This window comes from Nomascus leucogenys, chromosome 4 (assembly GCF_006542625.1).
Source record: "Nomascus leucogenys isolate Asia chromosome 4, Asia_NLE_v1, whole genome shotgun sequence".
NCBI classification, from domain to species: domain Eukaryota; kingdom Metazoa; phylum Chordata; class Mammalia; order Primates; family Hylobatidae; genus Nomascus; species Nomascus leucogenys.
Window position 1 is genome coordinate 5,354,483 of NC_044384.1, and position 20,557 is coordinate 5,375,039.

General features: G+C 35.7%; 1 protein-coding gene across 1 annotated transcript in view; it reads right to left on the reverse strand.

Annotated features, from left to right (window-relative positions):
- ZNF407 (zinc finger protein 407) overlaps positions 1 to 20,557 on the reverse strand; it is a 473,707-nt gene that overhangs the window by 336,360 nt on the left and 116,790 nt on the right. The gene's annotated exons all lie outside the window — the stretch shown is intronic.

The following is a 20,557-nucleotide window of genomic DNA, read 5'->3' on the forward strand; positions in this document are numbered from 1 at the left end:
AAAATAATGATATTAAGATGAGTAATCTCACTGAGATTCCTGCACTCGAAGAAACATCTCGACTAAATGTCAGCCTTGTTTGTACGTGTCAACCTAGAACACCCAAAGTCACATATTCCTTGAATCTTTGATTCTCTCACAAAAAAAAAAAAAAAACACACAAATTGAAACTCAAAATGGTAAACATAATTTAAAAAAATAGGCAGAAAACTACACTCATGTGCCAGGTGAGGACAGTCAGTTTATTTCCTGGCACTGAAACTATCCTCCTTAAAGGCAATGGCATCACAGTCTCATTTTAAATTAAAAACATTTATAAAAGATTATGTACCCATAGAAGAGAAAACTATCATACTACAGATATTCTGTTTTTACTTTAAAATCTGTAATGACGCATCAAAATAACTTTCCAATACAAAGAATGATAAAAAACAAAACTGAAATACCTAAAACAACTAAGTTTTCACAGGTGTCCCAACAGTATTCGTGAGCCGATTGAGGTACAAGGTCTACCTTTTCAAGTGCTTACATAATTGTGCAATACTGGGGTGAGAGCTGATGGACGGGACCCTGGTTTCAAAGTGTTTGTATCCATGGTGATATTTAGAGTAAAAAGAGCAATCAAGTCTCAAGGAGTGGCATGACATTGAGGATTTACTGGTTTCCTTCTGCATACTGCTGGAACCAGTCGCCTCACGGAGCGTCGAACACGTACGACTTGTCAACACTGACACAGAGCCAAACAGCAGGAAGATCGTTCTTTTCACTCTTGTCAGAAGAATGAACCGATGTGGGCCTTGACAGTTACCGAGAGGGGACAAGAGCAAACAAGATGAGCAAAAAGAGGAAAAAAAATAACCAGTAAATTTGAAGGGCCTTAGGCTTCTCAGAAAAAAAAAAATGCTGCCAGGGACTGAGCAAGAAGCAGTTGCTTGACTTGTCTCAAAGAAAAGGCTAACATGAAATGCTTCACCAGAGATGACGCTCACAGAACACCACTGCCCAACTGCAGGATGATGTCTTTATGGTAAGCACTTAAGACAACTTGTGACCAAAGTCCTGTTACGACACTAATTGTCCATGAAAGCTGACCTGCAGCAAAGCAGCACAGTTCAGTTCCAATAGTCCAGGCTCACGAGGACTAACATGATCGTAGATGACAAAAGACATTCACATATCACCAAACACCGAAAATGCTAAGGATCACTGCTTAGTGCTTGCCAAAAAGAGACACTTTTCAGACTTTATACTTCTTGACTAGAAATCACAAGATTCTAAATATAATATCCTAGATTTTCTAGATTTTTTTAGACTGCAACTTTTCTAAATCAAATGATAACAGAGAAAATGGAACAGCAATAACATTTTCTAAAATTAGACAAGGATTGTATAGTAGTACTTCAAAAAGAGGAAAAGAAAATTAGATGGGGTTACTTTTGCAAGAAGAAATCTTATAATAAAAAAATTTAAAAATAATATTGAGCTTCTGGTAATATATATTCAATGAATGATTTAATGTTGCTAAAGTGTTTCAATTTGTTAAGAGTGCGTAGTATAGAAAGAAGTTTGGGCATGGATTACATACTGTAATTTACAATTATTGCAGCATTTCAATTTTTCTATAAGCTAATGAAGTGCATAAAGCACCTTTTAATGCAGTAATTTAAAACATTAGCTAACTTTAAATTATCTTGCTTATTATATCTTGAAAAAAAAGCCATAGAGACAAAAACTAGTATTTTAATTGATAATTTAACAGTTAAACACTTTTTACTTGAAGCAGAGAAATGTGTTGAATAAAACCATGTCTATGTGTAACTCCAATCAAAGTATATTAAATCTTATTTAACTTTTAGACTGCTTCAATGTTTAGACTGATTGAAATATAAAAGTATAGAAATTAAATTGATTAAACATTGAACCTATTTTATTGCTCATTAGATTTCAAAATTACACACTTTAAATATTGAATAGGTTTCAAAATGTAACAATGTAAACACTCATATTTTAAAATAAAAATAAAAAGGACTCGAGAAAAGTGAACACTATGATAGGTAGAAAAACTATCTGACAGACTTAGTTATTTCGATTTTGGGGGGAAATAGGGGGTCATTACTCACAATCACATTTTAAACAAAGTCAAAATGTTAGGTATCAATAAAAGAAAATTCTATGAGAATTACAAAGCATTTTACTATCAGTTCCTGGTTATCCACTGAAGGGCAATGTGAAGCAGGGCTTATCTAAGGTCAATACCGCTTTCTAGTTGGACAACTGGCATCCATGCCCTTCCTTTACTCACACTTTTCTGGTGAGATAGGAAGAACTCTCATCTTGGCTTAGAGGAAGGTAAACATCTCTCATCAACAAGGAACACCTATTTTTCTTAAATATTAGCTTTTGTTGATACCCTCAAGACAGATGCTTATGTCCACTCTAAAATACCAGGAAACCTCTGAACCAAGTCCAAAGGCAGGAAAGGGTTTTCAGGACTACTTGTAGTGAACCCTGGTCTTACAGAAAGCAGGAAAACACAACAAAACAAACTAATCTGGGAAACACAAGACAGTCTATACACGAGTACGTTTCACAGCAGTAAGAATTTTTAAAAGTCTGAAGTTCCCCATTCATTTTCCTAAGATGTACAGAAAATGGCTCCATTATTTAGATTTAACTGAAGTCCTAAATAATACATATCTACGTTCAAATACAGAGAAAAATACAAGTCTCAAGTGAAACACTTAAAATGTTCTGATAGAACTGAAAACCTACCTAGGTTACTTTGTATAAGCTATTTTGGTCTCTTTACCTCTCTGAGGCTTTAACTCTGTAAAATGAGACACTCCCATTAAGTGATCCTGATGATTTCTTTCTGTTCTAGGATCTAGCACTTGTTCTTCATGATCTATACCACCAGAGTGATCTCCAGATCACCAGTGTCAAAATGGCCTAGGTTTCTATGAAAGCACGTTTTTGGACCCCATCCCAGGCCTGCTAAATTATGGAGACAAGGAATGGACACTGTTTAAATGACTCACCTCCCCACCCCAGGGAACGTTCTGCATCCTGGAATTTGACACTCACTCCTCTATGACTCTGTTATCTCACACAAGTATATGAAATAATACATGACCATTTGGAACAAAGGCTGCCTAATATAAACATTAGGGATAAAAAAGAACTTGAAAACTAATTAGCAGTGCTTACTACACTCATCTCAAAATCCAAGATGTCAAAATTAAAGTTTTCTGACTTCATTACTCCTAATTAGTCACTGAAAATGTGTTTTCATTTCATTAAGTGGGTTTAACCTCAACAGGCTTAGAAATTTCACTCTAAGAAATGAGGACAGAATTGTTTTTGTTCACTTTTTAGAAGTAGGTGAACCATTTAGTTTAACTTCAGTGAAATATGATAAACTTGCCTAAAAAAATTCATGACTAGCCAACCCACAGGATTATCAGATGATAGAATCAGATGGGATCTAATTCAACTAGTACAATCCATGAATGACTCTCCTGAAATACATCTTAACAATGGTACCATCTTTCTAAATTAAAGGAAACTTATGATTATAGATTAGCCCATTCCCTTTTGGACAAATTATTATACCATTCCACTTACACTGACTCAAAATCTGTAAATTCCATTGTTTTTACATGAATTGCTAAATCAATGCCAAAAACACAGGAGAGCCTACAGAGTTTCGAGAAAAACCAAGATAAAAAATATTCTTCTCTCCTAAAGAGGTAGTAAAATAAGAGAATAAGAGATGGAATATCTCATAATTAAGATTTAAGTGTAAGTCTGGTCAGTGAATACCTTTTAATAAAATTATTTTTCAATTTGAATATATTAATGTACAAGTTATTCAGAAAAACAAACCTAAAATATTGTTAAACATCAAAAATTCTTAAGGGGGATGATTGGACTTTTATATCCTTCTTATGCTTTTACTTCATGACCAGCTGAACAAAATGTTCATTTAAACCTTCCCTTTTGTAGTTTCTACATTGGAAAAGCTTTTTATATAATACATCATTCTTTCTATAATCCTACAGCCACTTTGGAAAATAGTGGGAAAATGAATACATTTATAGACTAACAATAATTTTAGCCAAAGGTCAAGGTTGCCAAGGGTCTTTCAAGAATTGTACAGGGTGATGGTTAAACTTAAGTGTAATCAATGTTGAACAAGATATCCTTAAAGGGCAACACCAAGAAATAGTTACCAGTGACAGCAAAAGTAAAAGTAGCAGTGACCTGAACCATAAATGAAGAGAATGAAGATTTACAGAGACACAAGCATTTGTGACGGGCAGTAGCTACTTCGGGTAATGACAGAACACAAGGCAGCAATTGCTTCTTTTCTCCAGTCAGGAGGAAAAGTGAAATGTCCAAATATCAACAGGAAGGGGTTAAATGATCTGTCATCATGCTAATTTTTTAAAGAGGATGGCCATTCCTTGCATTTTAATCTTGACTGATAATGTAACACAATCTACGTTTTAAAAATCATTCAAGCTAGAGAAGCCATTACAGAGAGAATATTAAAAAGCGTACCAGAGAAACCTTAATTAGAATATTAAAAACTACAAGTAACATGTAGAGCTTCCCAGACACTGAAAATTCCAAACCAATTTCCATGCACAATTTCCTTCCACAGCATTGAAGAGCAGGTACCATGATCATGAACGTGATCTCATTGGTGCTGACCCTCACGACCAAGCATAGCGCCCGGCACATGGCCTTCCACAGGCATTTGTTGAATGAATACTGGGTCATTACACAACAAACGTGTTTTTCCAACACTACTGGACGAGATTACACTTAACTATCTAAAAAGCGTCACCTTTTAAGAAGCTATTCAATACTTCAAATTATTGACTATATAATGCATCACTACCAAATTCTATGATCGAATTACCTCTGTCTATATTGCTGGCCAAAACTGTCACAATAGCCTTTTTTTTCCAATTTTATTATTCTTCCAATTGTTTCTGAAAATAATATGAAAAATATTTTTCCATTCCACTTATATTTATACCGAATAAAGGCAAATACTCCAGACCTAAATTAATTAAATTCAGAAGGATTACCAGCCAAGTGTACAGTCCCTGTGTATGTTGCTTTTGTATGCCAGTGATATTTTATTAACACATTTTATGAATGAACTTACTTATACCTATGTTCTACCTTACAGAACACAGCATATTTTATATATGCTGAGCGCTCCTCACAAATACTTAACAAATTCACAGTAAACAAATGAATAAGGGAACCAATGAACATGCAAGACAAAAAAAAAACACACACACACAAACCACATTTTATCTTTCTTCTCTGGAGCATCTAGCACATGAGAATCCATACTATGTAAACCATTCCTCTAGTTGAGAAAAGGCTTATTAAAAAATCAAAGGACAAGAAAAACAACAGAAATCAAGCTGACTACAAGAGTAACTAAGAAGAAGTTGCCTAGGTAACTTCTCATCTTTCACAGGCAATTCTCCTCCTTTGCTGAAAGCTAGCACTTCCCCCAAGGACAAAGTAGATGTTCAATAAACAGTAACCAGTAATAAGTATATTGTTCTCTTCCACTGACCATCACTCCATAATAGTACTACCTGCCCTCATTTTAGTAGAAGCAACAAATTATGTCTAAAGTACACACTGGGTACTGACCATGAAAATAAGATACTGAAAAGTACAGTAATGAACCAGTAATTTGGACTAGATTCTATAGTCAGATAAAAACCTGTCCTGGCACCAAAACTGGAAAACACTAGTTATGCTCCTGTCTTCTAAGCATCACAGAGAGAAAAAAAGTCACAGCAGCTGCTGACATAACAGTGACTAAAAGTGGAAAGGAGCCCCTTCTTTAAAAAAAAAAAAAAAAAAAAAAAAAAAAAAAACTGTACCACTCAATACTGCTGGCTAGTGTTTAGTCTCTCAAATTCCCTAGGCACTTAAGTGGTTCTCTTTTAACTTCAAGCCTTTCCTGTTTTCACCTCTGTGCCCTCTTTGTGATGAGCCTCCCCGGCACTGCCCACAGCTTCTCCTTTCCACACAGCACACTCTCCACTGGTAACTGCATTCACCGCCAAGCCTTCCGCTACCATCTAAGAGAGTCAGAAGCACACAGGCCTTTCAGGTCGCACCTTCCACACAAGCCTCAGGCGCTTACCTGGCTGCTTCCTGCACATCTCTGCCTCAGTGTTGCCCACCAACACCGCAATCTGAATATTTATAAAATTGAACACACTGGAAATCTAGAAGGAATCTCAGCAGGCACATCATAATCTTTAAGGTGAAAAAGCTAAGTAAAAAGCAGGTAAAGCTAGTTACTGCCAGGGCTAACCCCAGAGCCTGGGTTTCAAACAAACTCTTCCTTGTGTCATGCTGTCAGCATACATCCTTCATTCTGGGCTATCTGGGCTATGCTCTACCTCACAGAAAGTGACTATTCATTCATCAAATAGCCCAAACCTAACACCCTCATCTCTCTCCCTACTACTAACTTCCAAAACAGTCTCTGAATTATTCACTTTGAACTCTGAGATTGTCTTTAATTTATCTGTTACTTCCTATATCAAATTAATTGTCAAATTCGGTAGTTTCTTCTGATGTTTCTTAAGATCATATTCTCTTTCCATCCCCATTGCTATACTCTCTATCCAAGCCTTCTTATGGTCAAATCCTGCAGTTTTTTCTAATGTATATTAGAAGAATATATAGCCCTCCTCAAACCCAAAAAAACAACAACTATGAATAACCACATCTGCCCCAAGGGTCCTGGATGAGGATGGCTGTGGTAGGAGAGGGTGCTCCTCCATCACTCTCCTTCTCCCCAACACACTGAAGCAAAAAGCTCCTCACTGGCATCTCCACCTGTTGTCTTCTTGTCCAAATCCAGCCTAGATACCATAGGTTTCTAAAGTATCTTCTTAAAAGAAACTTGTCTGAGCCACTCTACTTCTCTGTGCAAAAATGCTCAACGATTTCATCTTCAAATTCATTTTGTGCTTGCCATCAGACAGCACTTTCAATAACCCCATCACCTGCAGGATGAATCCTAAACTCCTTACCTGCCGCGCTTGGTGACTTGCTATCTGCATATACCTTTGCTCTCATCTCCCTCCTAACACATATTCGGGGAAGGTTCATAATCCCTTATTCACAATTCTGAAAGTTGAAAAGTAACAAAAATGCAAAGTTTAATCAGTTGGTGGCAAAACACTAACATAAAGCTACTCGGAGACTTCATTCGAGCCCCTGTCTTGAACACGCACCTGTGCTGTCAGAGAAACAGCAATGTACTGGATTACGGGCTGCTGCCCTGGAGACCACCTACTGTTACCTAATACTCAACGCAGACGATATATAACCTTCGCAAAACCCAAAAAACAAATAACCAGCAGAACCTGGATGAGGGACCTGGATGAGTGAGAGATGCTGTGGTGGAAGAGGGCTCACCTCCATCACTCTCTTCCTACTGTCCTCTTCACCACCGTTCTACAGGAGAACTTGACCTCAGTTCACACGTCCTGTCTAAAAACTCTCACTGAATCCTTCACCGTTTTCATAATGATCTAAATGTTGTTGTTCTATATTCTATCAAGAAAATCAAAAACCACATTTTACTTATCTTAGTACCCAGCTAAGAGCTTGGCACATAATAGAAAACGAACATTTATAGAGCTGAACTGAGTAATTAATCTTAATTGTTGATGAATGATTTATTAAATGATTCTGGTTTCCTATTGAGACACGGAAAAAATGCAAAAAAGCCCTACACTTGTCCACAGATTGACTATCTTAGAAAATGTCTAAAGATCTTCTCACCGCCAATAAGACGGACCGAAATACTGCACATGCCCAAGATTCTGTGACACCCCCACAACTGACATTGCCCCCAAAGCACTGCACTCAATACTGAGCATAATGAATCCAGGATCTTTAGATTTCTGCAGAATTGAAACTTAAATATCTCCCTATGGAGATGAAAATTAATGTGTACTAATTTAGTAGCCTATGATTCATAATTCAATGTCTGGCCAAATTAGGATTGCTTAGTGGGCCATGCTTTAACTCCACATGTAGGTTACACCATAATTGACAATATCCTGACAAGATAGGATAAAAACAATCATTGCCAGCAAAACAAGGCATGTTAATGAAATTCCTTCAAGTGTAAATTGAGGTTAATACATATATACATATTCCAAAATTTTTCCCAATACATTGCTGTTTCATATTTCTATGTAAATTGGTTTATGCATCTTAATATTTTGTTCTGTTTTACAGTTTTATTATCAAAAGTAAAGTTATTCCTTCCATGCATAGTATATTAGGCATAACTTATTGGCTCTCATGATTCAGACACGGTGGTCAGTCCTATACAGTTCTCTACATAGTAAATACATGTGAGGGATTAACTGGAAACACACTTATCTAATAAGATGATTCATCATGGGGTCTTGTAATTAAACTAGACTGTTAGCCATAATTATCCGATGCAGAAAGCATAGAGGCAGTCTACATACATCTAAGAGCTTGAGATGCAATGAATCTTCAGTGGGAGCTGAGTGGAAGGGGACAGCTGAATAAAAGAGGGAAAAAAAGAGATTTCAACTCACGTCACTGAACTAGAAAGTGGCTCTAAAAATATACTATATATAGTATATTACCATTGTTTAACCATCACCCCCAACAATAGCTGGGCACAATGTGTCTACAGAAATATCACAGAAGTAAAATCTCCCTGCCATCCTCCCTAATCCTCAAGGCAATATCAAAAACATTACACAGTCATAATAGAATCCAAGGAAAAATCAACATCCAATAAGGATCTAGATAGGCCAATCCAGAAAAAGAAGTTGCATAATAGAGAAAGCATCAGTTTTGTGTGACTATCGTGTTTTAACCAAACATTAACAAGTATTGCTTAATATATTATAAATATCTTTCAGATACATAACATCACCTACTCAAATGTCAAGCTATATATGAAAACATAAAAATGAAAAGAAAGCAATTTTTCATATTGTATTACAGTTTAAAAAATGACCTAAGCCATAAATGAAAAAACTCTTAAGAGGCGAAATTAAGGTTCAATCCAAGTTCAACTGTTAACAAAATAAATAAATAAAAATAGACTCTATTGATTACTTCCCACCAGTTTTTCTGGATTGCAAGGCAGATGACAAGATGTAACACACATGAAGATACTCAACGAGATAAACAAACAAAAAAAGTGATATACTAAAGAAACAACTTTTATAATTGTATGAAAATAGATTCTGTCTCGTCTCCCATAAAAATAGTTTTTAATTTTTTTTTATTTTGTGGATCTATATAAAATAGTTTTAAAAGCTGATTTTTATAAACAATCAGGCAAGCCTGGGCAACATAGCAGACCCCATCTCTCTACGAACTTTTTTTATGTTTAATTGTCTAGGTGTGGTGGTGTGGTCCTAGCTACTAAGGGAGTCTGAGCTGAGAGGCTCACTTGAGCCTAGGAGGTCAAGGTAACAATGAGCCATGACTGCACCACAGCACTCCAGCCTGGGCGAAGGAGTGAAACTCTGTCTCAAAAGAAAAAAAAGACATACTTAGTAGGTATAGAATACAAACAGCTCATTTGAAAATTAAGAGATGTAAAAATTTACCCAAAACACTGTAAGAACATGTGTGACATAAACAGTTAATCAAAAACAGATTGTGAGAGTTCCCACACATCAAATGAGAAAAAGCCAAAGAATCTAAAGTTAAAGCTTGAAAGGTTGAAGTAAGCCTCACAGATGTTAAATTGATCAAATTTTCTGAAAAGCATTTTAATTGTGTGTACTAACAACTTTAAACATTACTATTAACTTTGAAACCCAATATTCTACTTCTAGGAATCTATCCTGATGAAATAACATGAAAAGAGCACAAAAATATATGCAAAGATGTCCTCCACTGGTCATATATAAAAGTAAAAAACTGTGAACAACCCACATGGAAAGCATTAAGAAATGGTCATAAACTGTCATCTCCATACAGATGGAATGTTACACTGCCATAAAACTATCTACCAAGAATATTGAATAGCATGGGAAAGCACTTCTCAAACAATGTAATGCAAAAGCAGATTTTAAATTTATATCTATTTTTCACATATATATTTCACGTGTGTGTGCATGAGACAGAGAGAGAGAGAGAGAAATCTAAAACAAAGTTAATCTCATAGAAGTAGGGAGCAGAAAAGTGGTAAAACCAGCAGCTGGGGAGGATACGAGGGGATGGGAAGAGACTGGCCAATGGGTACAAAGCTACAGCTAGGAGGGATACATTCTGGTGCTCTATTGCACGAGAGAATGACTATAGTTAATATTAGTGTATTTCAAAATACCTAGAAAAGAAGATTCCGAATGTTGTCACCACAAAGAGATGATAAATATTTCAAGTAGGGATTTACTAATTACCCTGCTTTGAACATTTCACAATGTACACGTGTATTTAAACATCAAACTGTATCCCCAAATACGTACAATTATTACATCAATTAAAAATAAATTTGAACAGAAAATAAAATTTTATGTACAATACATTCAGTTGTCTAACACCAAAAGAATTATATAAAAATTTTTAAGTAAATTAAGTGATTTTTTTCATATTCATTGCAATTTATTAGCTTCTCCCAGTTTCTCACAATAAACATATAATGCCTTGGGAATAATAGCGAGAACTATTTTTAATAAATTTACTAGAGACTTTCCACTTCTGGTATGAAGTAATGAGATTCTGCCAAACAAACCTCCCCGCCCCACACCATAAGAGCTATAAAGTCTGAACCAAATTTTTTTTAAAATAACTGTATGAAAGTCCTAGAAATTAAACAAAAGCTGGAGGTTGGGAGTAGAGCCAAACCATGAAGCAAACCATGATGCAAATATATCCAAACTCTCCTCACTTTTATTTGGTGGCTTTATCCTGAAGATGTCCAAAGTTGGAACTGTCTTGAGATAAGGCATCAGGAAAGAAGCCTTTCACAACAGAAAAACCAGCTGCACTCCTAGATCAGAGGGTAACTGCTCCAACACAACAGATGTGGGAGAACAAGAAGTAAAAGCCGTAAAGGAGAGCCAAATGAGCCCAATTCTGGGAATAAACTCGGAACACCTAAAGCATGTAGGAACAAGGAAGAGAGAAGGCAGATGGCAATTAAAGCTTAACTATCAGAAATGAGATACATGCAGCTGACTTCTACAGACATGACAGTTGCTATTTGATGCTAATCAAGTTAACTGTCTGCTAAAATGAAAACATACCAAGTCTTTGAAACAATATACCATAATCCAGAGTCCGTACAACATAAAATTCATAATGCCCAAGATGCAATACAAATGTATTCTACATAGCAAGAGCCAGAAAAATGTGACCAAATCCCAAAGGGAAATAGGAGCAATGAAAATGACACAACGCTGGCATCACTTTAAAAGGACTTCAGAGCCGCTATTATGCTATAATCATACCTAATGAAGTTAAGGGAATATGCTTAAAAGAAAGTCTCAACAAATAAGAAAAAAAGTATATTTGTAAAAGTCCGATGAGAATTTTAGAAACAAAAATAAAATAACCAAATTTTACAAGGGCTGTAATACTTAAATGAATATGACAAAGTAAAGAATCAATAAATTTGAAGACATCAATAAAAATCATCCAATATGAAGAATAGAGGGAGAAAAATGGACTAAAAAAGGTAAAGAGAAGCTCGGGTACCTAAGAAATAATTACAAGAGGTCTAACACGTAGTCAACTAATTAAAGAGTTCAAGAAGAAAAACAGAAAAGGGGAAAGAAAAATGTGGCAAAAGAAACTTTGGGAGAAATAATGGCTCACTGAGAAACGTGCAGGTTTGGCCACACGAAGAGGTCAACAAATCTCAAAAATAAGTATAAAACTGCATAAAATTGTCAACAGCAACAATTTCAAGATTCTGAAAATCAAATGAAAGCAACAAATTGAAAAGTACTTTATCTTGAAAAACTACTAGAGTTTTGGGTAACAGAGCTGGAGGGAGGAGTGCCTGCCTGGGATGTTACAGTTCCCTCCACCAACTCCTCAACTTGGAGAGGCAGAATGGTAATTTTACTGACACAAGACTGCAACAAAAAACTGGAGTTCTGTGCCAAGGTGAGGAAGGGAGGAGGAAATTTGGGGTGAGGGCAAAACCCCACATCCTTGTCAGCTAAAAGTAACAAAGTTGACAGAAAGCCAATGAGGAAATCATGACACATAGCCAACCCCAGAAGTGTGAGCCATGCTTGAGCAACTGACAGGCTAGCAAGAAATGTGGCAAGGAGATTCTATAAATGAAAAACCAGTAAAAGAACTAGAGAGGATCTCCACACAAAATTATTTTAAAAACTTTTTTTAAAAAGGTGAAACAGAAGGAGAAAATTTTAAGAATGAGCCGGAGAGACCTATGGAAAAATCTGAAGCATTCCAATAAAAGTACAGTAAGGATCCTAAGAGAAATAGGGAAAGCAGCAGAGGAAAAAAAATTAATGGCTGAAAGTTCCTCAAATTTGATGAAACACAGTAATCTACAGATAAAAGTTCAACATCAAGAAACATAAACACTAAGAAATTTTCACCCAAAACATCATAATCAAGCTGCTAAAAAAAAAAAGACAAAGACAGAAAATCCCACAAGCAACAAAAAAATTTCATCACATACAAGAACAGCTAACTTCATACCATATGAAGAAAAAATACAATTAAGAGCAGACTTATCATAAACAATGGAAGGTAGAAGTCAGAAGAATAACACGGTCAAAGTATCCATCAAGAACTCTCCATCCAGCAAAACTATATTTAAATAATAGAGGGAAAGTAAAGACATACCCAAATAAATAAGATGGAGAAAATTCATATTAACACAAAACAGGCAGTAAAAGAACAAATGCAAAACACATAAGGTAAAGAGTAAAACAGAAACTATAAATCAAACCAGTGGTATTACATTAAATGGTAATAAACACTACGGTGAAAAAGAAGAGATTATTAGACTGCATCAAAAGACCAAAGTATGTGCTAGCTACAAGAGACTCACTTTACATTTAGAGACAAATATTTTGAAAACAAAAAAAAATTTTCACAGAAACACTATAGATTTTGGTATGCTGACTGTGTATCCTGCAACTTTACTGAATTCACTTATACATTCTACAAGATTTTTTGGCAGGGTCTTTAGGTTTTTCTAAATATAACATGATGTCACCTGCAAACAGGGACAATGTGACTTCCTTCTTTTTCAATTTGGACGCCATTTATTTATCTCTTGCCTAGTTGCCTGCCTAGGACTTCCACTACTATTTTGAATACGGGAGGTAAGAGTGGGCATCGTTGTCTTGTTCCAGAAGTATGTCTACACACAAACAGTGAAGTAGCTGAAAAAGAAATCAAGAAAGTGGTCCTATTTACAACAGCTACAAAATAAAATAAAATAATAAATAAAATAAAATAAAATAAAATAAAACAAAATAAAATAAAATGCCTAGGAATAAATTTAACCAAGGAGGTGAAAGACCTCTACAAGGAAAACTGCAAATCACTGATGAAAGAAAGGGAAGAGGATACAAACAAATGGAAAGACATCTCCTGCTCATAAATCAGAAGAATTAATATTGTTTAAATGACAATACTACCCAAAGCAAATGTACAGATTTAATGCAATCCCTATCAAAATACCAATGACATTCTTCACCCAAATAGAAAAAAAATCCGAAAATGTTTATGAAACCACAAAAGACCCTGAATAGTCAAAGCAATCCTGAGAAAAAGAAAAAAAAAAAAGCTGAAGGTATCGCACTACCAGACTTCAAAATATACTACAAATCTGTACTAACAAAACAGCATGGCACTAGCATAAAAACAGACACATAGACCAATGGGACAGAATAGAGAACCCAAAAATTAATCCACATATGTACAGAGTTGATTTTTTGACAAAGACTTCAAGAACACTCATTGATGATGCTGGCAAAACTGCATATCTGATATTCATTTGCAAAAGAATGAAACTAGACCCCCCACCTCTCACCCTACACAAAAGTCAACTCAAAATGGATCAAGCACCTAAATTTAAAACCCAAAATCATGAAAGTAACAGAAGAAAACATAGGAGAATTGCTTCAGGACATTGGTCTGAGAAAATATTACAGGAGTAAGAGCTGAAAAGCACAGGCAACAAAAGCAAAAATAAATAGGATTGTATCAAACTAAAAAGGTTCTGCACAGCAAAAGAAAAAAAACAACACAGTGAAAAGACAACCTACAGAATGGGAGAAAACACCTGCAAACTACTTACCAACGAGGGATTAATCACCAGTTATAGAAAGAATTCAAACATCTCAACAGCAAAAAAAAAATCCTATTTAAAAATGGGCAGATGATCTGAACAGACATTTTAATGAATGGCCATCAAATATAAGAAAAACTGTTCAACATCACTAATCATCAGGGAAATGCAAATCAAAACCACACCGAGGTCTCATCTGACCTCAGTTGAATGACAATTCTCAAAAAGACAAAAAAAAAAAAAAAAAAAAAACAGCAAATGCTGGCAAGGATGTGGAAAAAAGGAAACTATTTCTTATATATCATTGGTGGAAACGTAAACTAATACAACCACTAAGGAATACAATAAGGAACTTCTTCAAAAAAAAAAAAAAATACAAATAGATCAACCATGAGATCCAGCAATCCTACTGCTGGACACTTATCCAAAGGAAAGGAAATTAGCGTATCAAAGAGACATCAGCACCGCCATGTTTACTGGAGCACTATTCACAACAGCCAAGACTTAAATCAACCCAGGTGCCCAACAACAGATGAATGGATAAAGAAAATGTGGTGAATATACACAATGGACTATTACTCAGCCACAAAAACATGAAATCCTGCTATTCTCAGCAACACAGATGGAACTGGAGGAACTTACGTTAAGTGAAATAAGCCAGAAACAGAAAGTTAAATTCTCACTCGTATGTGGACACTAAAAAAAGATGATCGCATAGAAGTAAAAAGTAGGGCCGGGTGCGGTGGCTCACGCCTGTAGTCCCAGCACTTTGGGAGGCCGAGGCGGGTGGATCACGAGGTCAAGAGATCGAGACCATCCTGGCTAACACGGTGAAACCCGTCTCTACTAAAAAATACAAAAAAAATTAGCCGGGCGTGGTGGCGGGCGCCTGTAGTCCCAGCTACTCGAGAGACTGAGGCAGGAGAATGGCGTGAACCCGGGAGGCGGAGCTTGCAGTGAGCTGAGATCATGCCACTGCACTCCAGCCTGGGCGATAGAGCGAGACTCCATCTCTAAATAAATAAATAGTAAGTAAGTAAGTAAGCAAGTAAAAAGTAGAACAGAGGATACTAGCGGGTAGGAAGCACAGGAGGAAGGGAGGAATAGGGAGAGATTTGTTAAAGGATACAAAATTACAGGCAGACAGGAGGAACTCTTTCTAGTGTTCTATACCACTGTATGAATTAAAGATAACAATAATGTATTATACACTTTCAAATAGCTAGGAGGAGGATATTGAATGTTCCCAATACAAACAAATGATAAATGTCTGAGATGATGGACATGCTAATTACCCTGATCTGATCACTATACATTTTATGTTTCCAAGCATCATTAATGTCCCCTAAGAATATGTACAATTATTATGTCAATTAAAAAAATACAATAAAGGAAACAAGTCATATCCTAGAAAAAGTTTTTAATTAAAAAAAAACTCAAAAAGACATTCTATGCAATCAGTAACCACAAGATGGCTAGAGAAGATATATTCATGACAGACAAAATAGATTTTAAGAAAAGCATATTACTAAAAATAAAATGGAACAACAAATTAAAGGCATAAAGATAAGATACAGATAAAGTTATTTCCTTTCATAGGAGATATGAAATTACTTATGAAGAAAATTCTTAAGAATCTTAAAAAGCTACTAGAATAAGTAGATTTAGAAAAGTCATAGGATACAAGGTGAATATACAAAAATCAATTACATTTAAAATATTAATAGTCAACAATTCTATTTACAATAATGCAAAAATAAATTTAACAAAGCTGAGTACAGTGGCACACAGAAAGAGTCCCAGCTATTTGGGAGGCTGAGCCAAGGAGACCACTTGAGCACAGGAAGTCAAGGCCAACCTCGGCAACACATCCACACAAAGACCCCTTCCCTCTACCCCACATTCTTGAGACAAGGTGTCACTCTGTCACCCAGGCTGGAGTGCAATATCATGATCACAGCTCACTGCAACCTTGAACTCCTGGGCTCAAGTGATCCTTCCATCTCAGCCTCCCAAGTAGCTGGGACTATAGGCACGCAACAGCACAACTAGCTAATTTTTTTCCTTTTTGTAAAGGAAAAAAAGGGTCTCACTCTGTTGCTCAGGCTGGTCTCACAAAGACTCTTATACACAAGTGCATACCACATGATTTTAGCAAATAAGTTTACAGTGACAAAAAGTAATCTCTGGTTCCTTCTGGCAGCCAGGAAGGGAGGGGGCAGCAAAAAAGCACAGGAATCTTTTGAGGAAATAGGAACGTTCTTTTATCTTTATTCTTTCAATGGTTTCAGAGGTGTATAGAATTGTCAAAACCCATCAAAATGTATACTTTAAGAGGATGCTATTTATGGCACATAAATTGTTCTGCAATAAATTCACCAAGTTAAAAAAAATCCAATGAATGAACAAGGGTTTAAAAATAAATTAGCTTTATCTACCAGTCTAAAATTAAAATAAAATTTAACAGGTGAGAAAAATTTGCAAATACAGGTTAGTATCCCTAGTCTGAAAATCCAAAAGCCAAACCACTCTAAAATCTGAAAATTTTTTATCACAGGCATGACACCCAAAGGAAACGCTCATTGGAGCATTCCAAATTTCAGATGTTTCGATTAGTGATGCTGAACCAGTAAGTATATTATATAATGCCAGCATTTCAAAATCTGAAAAAATCCAAAACCCAAAATACATCTGTTCCAAAGCATTTTGTAGAAGGGACATTCAACTTATATAAGCAAGTTACATTTTTTTAAAAGTTTCTAGTTTGGGTGGTGTTTTGTTTGTTTGTTTTAAACCTTAAATTTGCTTCAAACATAAGCGAATAAAATCTTAACAGGTTTACTATAAACAATGATCACACCAATTGTTTACCTACGGCTATCGAAAGAAACTGATCTCATATCTCATAGATTGTTTTTGGATCTGTATACATAATTCAGTTTTATTACTGAAGGCAGCAACAGTTATCATGTGAGAAATAAGTAAATTTTATAGTTCGATTCATCTTGAATATATCATGTCTCTGCACTCTCCATAGAATCACAGGATGTAAGGCTATTACAATACTTGCAGAGAAAAAAAGGTGCCACTATCAGACTCAGGGGTACAATCTTGACTTATGATCTTTCTGTCCAAACCAATGCTGAGCAAAATGGCTTCCTCCTTAATAGGACTTGTCAAAATAATTAATTGCACACTATGAAACAGAATAACTTGACTTTTATTGTCATTTTTACACATAATTTTTAAATTTCTAAAATTGCAGAAGAAATGGCTAGGTCAGAATCACCTGGGCCAATTTGAAAATGCTAAAAGATACACATGCATACACATACATACACATATACACACTCTCATATACGTATACGTATTTTTTGTTTTTAGAAGATGAGAATACTAATAACATGTAGTATACCTCACTCTGTATATAAATACATTACACATGGTACACATATTTGCAATTACAGTTTCTCTATGAACGTTTGAGCTGGAATGTGTATAAGGCCATTTAACAGAAAGCATTAAGTAGGCAGTAACAATCACAACAATGAAGACAGTTAACGCTCATTTTAAAATGTAATCTATTTCAACATACTTGAGATTAACACATCAACGTAAGTAGGCTAAACTACAAACAAACGTTACCGATACATTGCTTTCTTTATGGCATAAATTAGAGGTAATTTATTGTTGATTATTTTGAACCACTTCTCATATTTTATTAATTTTTACCATAGTATATTTTAACTTCAGAAATTTGTGTTGTTTACTTCACCAAGCAGGTTTTCAGTTTCTTAAGGGTAGGGTCCAAAAGTTATTTTTACTGTTATTTTAAGTTTTACATGTAAAACTCCATGGATAAGTTAAATATTGACTGCTGAGGCTGTCCTAGAGTTGCTTTACTGCTAGATAAACAGAGCAATTAGTTCACAGGGTATCACTGACTCCTAACCTCAGCATTTGTGAACCCGCCTCCATTAATAAATAAAACTGATGTAACTTAATGTATTCAAAGTCAATCACACACACATAAAATGTCTGCTGTGATACTAGAAATAAAAGGAATATAAGAACAAATGAATAAAATAAGCCTTGTGTACTGTTAAAACTTAAACCACCTAAAAACATTCGCACAATAAGGCAAAACAGGTCACATCATGTCATTAGAGCAACTGAAACAATATGAACTGAGAGAAACATTAACTTATCAGCTATCAAAAACTCACAAATGTAGCAACATCACCTCTGAAGATACAACTAAAAATTAAAAACCTGCCAAAAGGGCTTGGAACAGCAAAATATCTATTTGAAAAAACTATGTTTGCACTTCAGTACTGTGAATAAGGGAGAGTCTCTAAGTTCCCTACTCAAACCCAGCACCCTTTCCTGATCTATACTGATAAAGATGGTTCACTGGCTTCTTATGGATGGGAAATAATGGACAGCAATTGCATGACTATAGACAAGATCATCAATAGTGTTAAATGGGAAAAGAGACAAGAAACAAGAGGCCGACAGGATTACGAAAAAGTAAAGTAACCAGGGAGCATGCAGGTATTTTAAAACAGCCTTCTCCAGGTCAAAATATGGTAAGAACATTGATTTTTTAGAGCTCGGCATGATAACATACACAAAATGATAATCCTGAGTCATCAAGAAAATTTTAAATCATCTTGTATGAAAGTTCCAAAAACAGAAAACCACGAAGTTAATTTGTCAAAGATTCTCATGTGAAGTAAATAATTTTTTTTTTTAAGTTGTAGGGGTAACCTTCAAGGATGCAGTTCAATTCAACAAACCATCTATTCAGTAACTGCTAGGACAGGAGGCCCTTTGGAACACTCTGTGGCTGTCCTCCGGTGAGTGCCAACTCCCCAAGCATCCACACTGAAAATCCTGCGATGGGATGAGCTGCTCTGCCAAGGCGTCTCCAGTCACCAGCGCCTCCACCACAGCTCTCACTGCATCACATTTCCGCTGGCTGCATAACTTTCTTGAGCAAAAGAAATATACCTTTCACCACAATATACCAGAGTCTGGCACAATACCCAGCATAGAGTCACATTTCAGTAAATATGTGAACTGATTTCTTTAAATACGCACATTTGGATAGTAACAATAATAGATCCACAAAATACAACATGGGAGCACAAGTTACTGTGGACTGCTGAGAGATCAGAAAGTCTTCAGAGAACAGGCAGTTTGAACCACATTTCAAGTTCAGGGTGGATTTACCCAAATCCTTAGGAAGTATTCTAGGAAAAGGGGATACTGTAAGTACAAGTAAAAAGAAAGTAAGGCAGCAGGACGTGGAAGATGACTGGTAAAGGTAACTGGTTCATGTGTAGGTTTTGTAACGAGAAGCACTGTAGACAGTCCAGGCAGACAGGCAGGGCTACTCAGGGAGCAGAGACAACGGAGCAGTGGGAGGCTGCCTGGGAACCTGGCTGTCCAGAGCGACGCCCTGTCTAGAACTCCCACCAGTTCCACCGTAAGCAGAGGAGATTTATGCAAGAAAAAGCAAAAAAACGATTTACCAACTTTGGGCACATCCTATTTGACTCCTTATGTCAGACTGTTCTACCCCCTAACAAATCTGAGAATTGGCATTGTAAAAAACACTTCAAAACACTACCTGATATTATGAGAAAACTACGTACTGACAAACCTTATTTCCAGGTGGTGAATATTGTTCAACCTACATATGATAATACTAATAATCAGAAAAAAATTTTACAAATACAACTGCTATGCAATTTTAAAAAATTCTTTGATTTAAAAATAAAGTTAAAAACATCATGTCAGAAGACAGTAAAAGAGTTACTAGTCTTCAAAACTGACAAACAAGGAAGATATAAACAAGTACCAGGATAATCAAAACAGCATTGTTCACTTCTAAAAAGGAAAAATAAATTATACTAAATTAAGCTAACAAAGCAAGAGAAAATATGAATACAAAAATGACAGTGATCTGCAAAATTCATAAGTGTGTCTTTCATATAACCACAATCATATTTTATGCTGTCATTTTGCATTTCATTGTTCACCCTGGTACTTTTCTTCCTAGAAGCCATCAGTATCCCACAGAGCCAGATGCTGAACTGCAAAAAACATACTGTGACCACAGACTTATAAGAAGTGACTTTGCTGAGCTATGGTGTATGACAAGTTAATTTTTGCAATTACATTTTTTCCAACAATAAATGA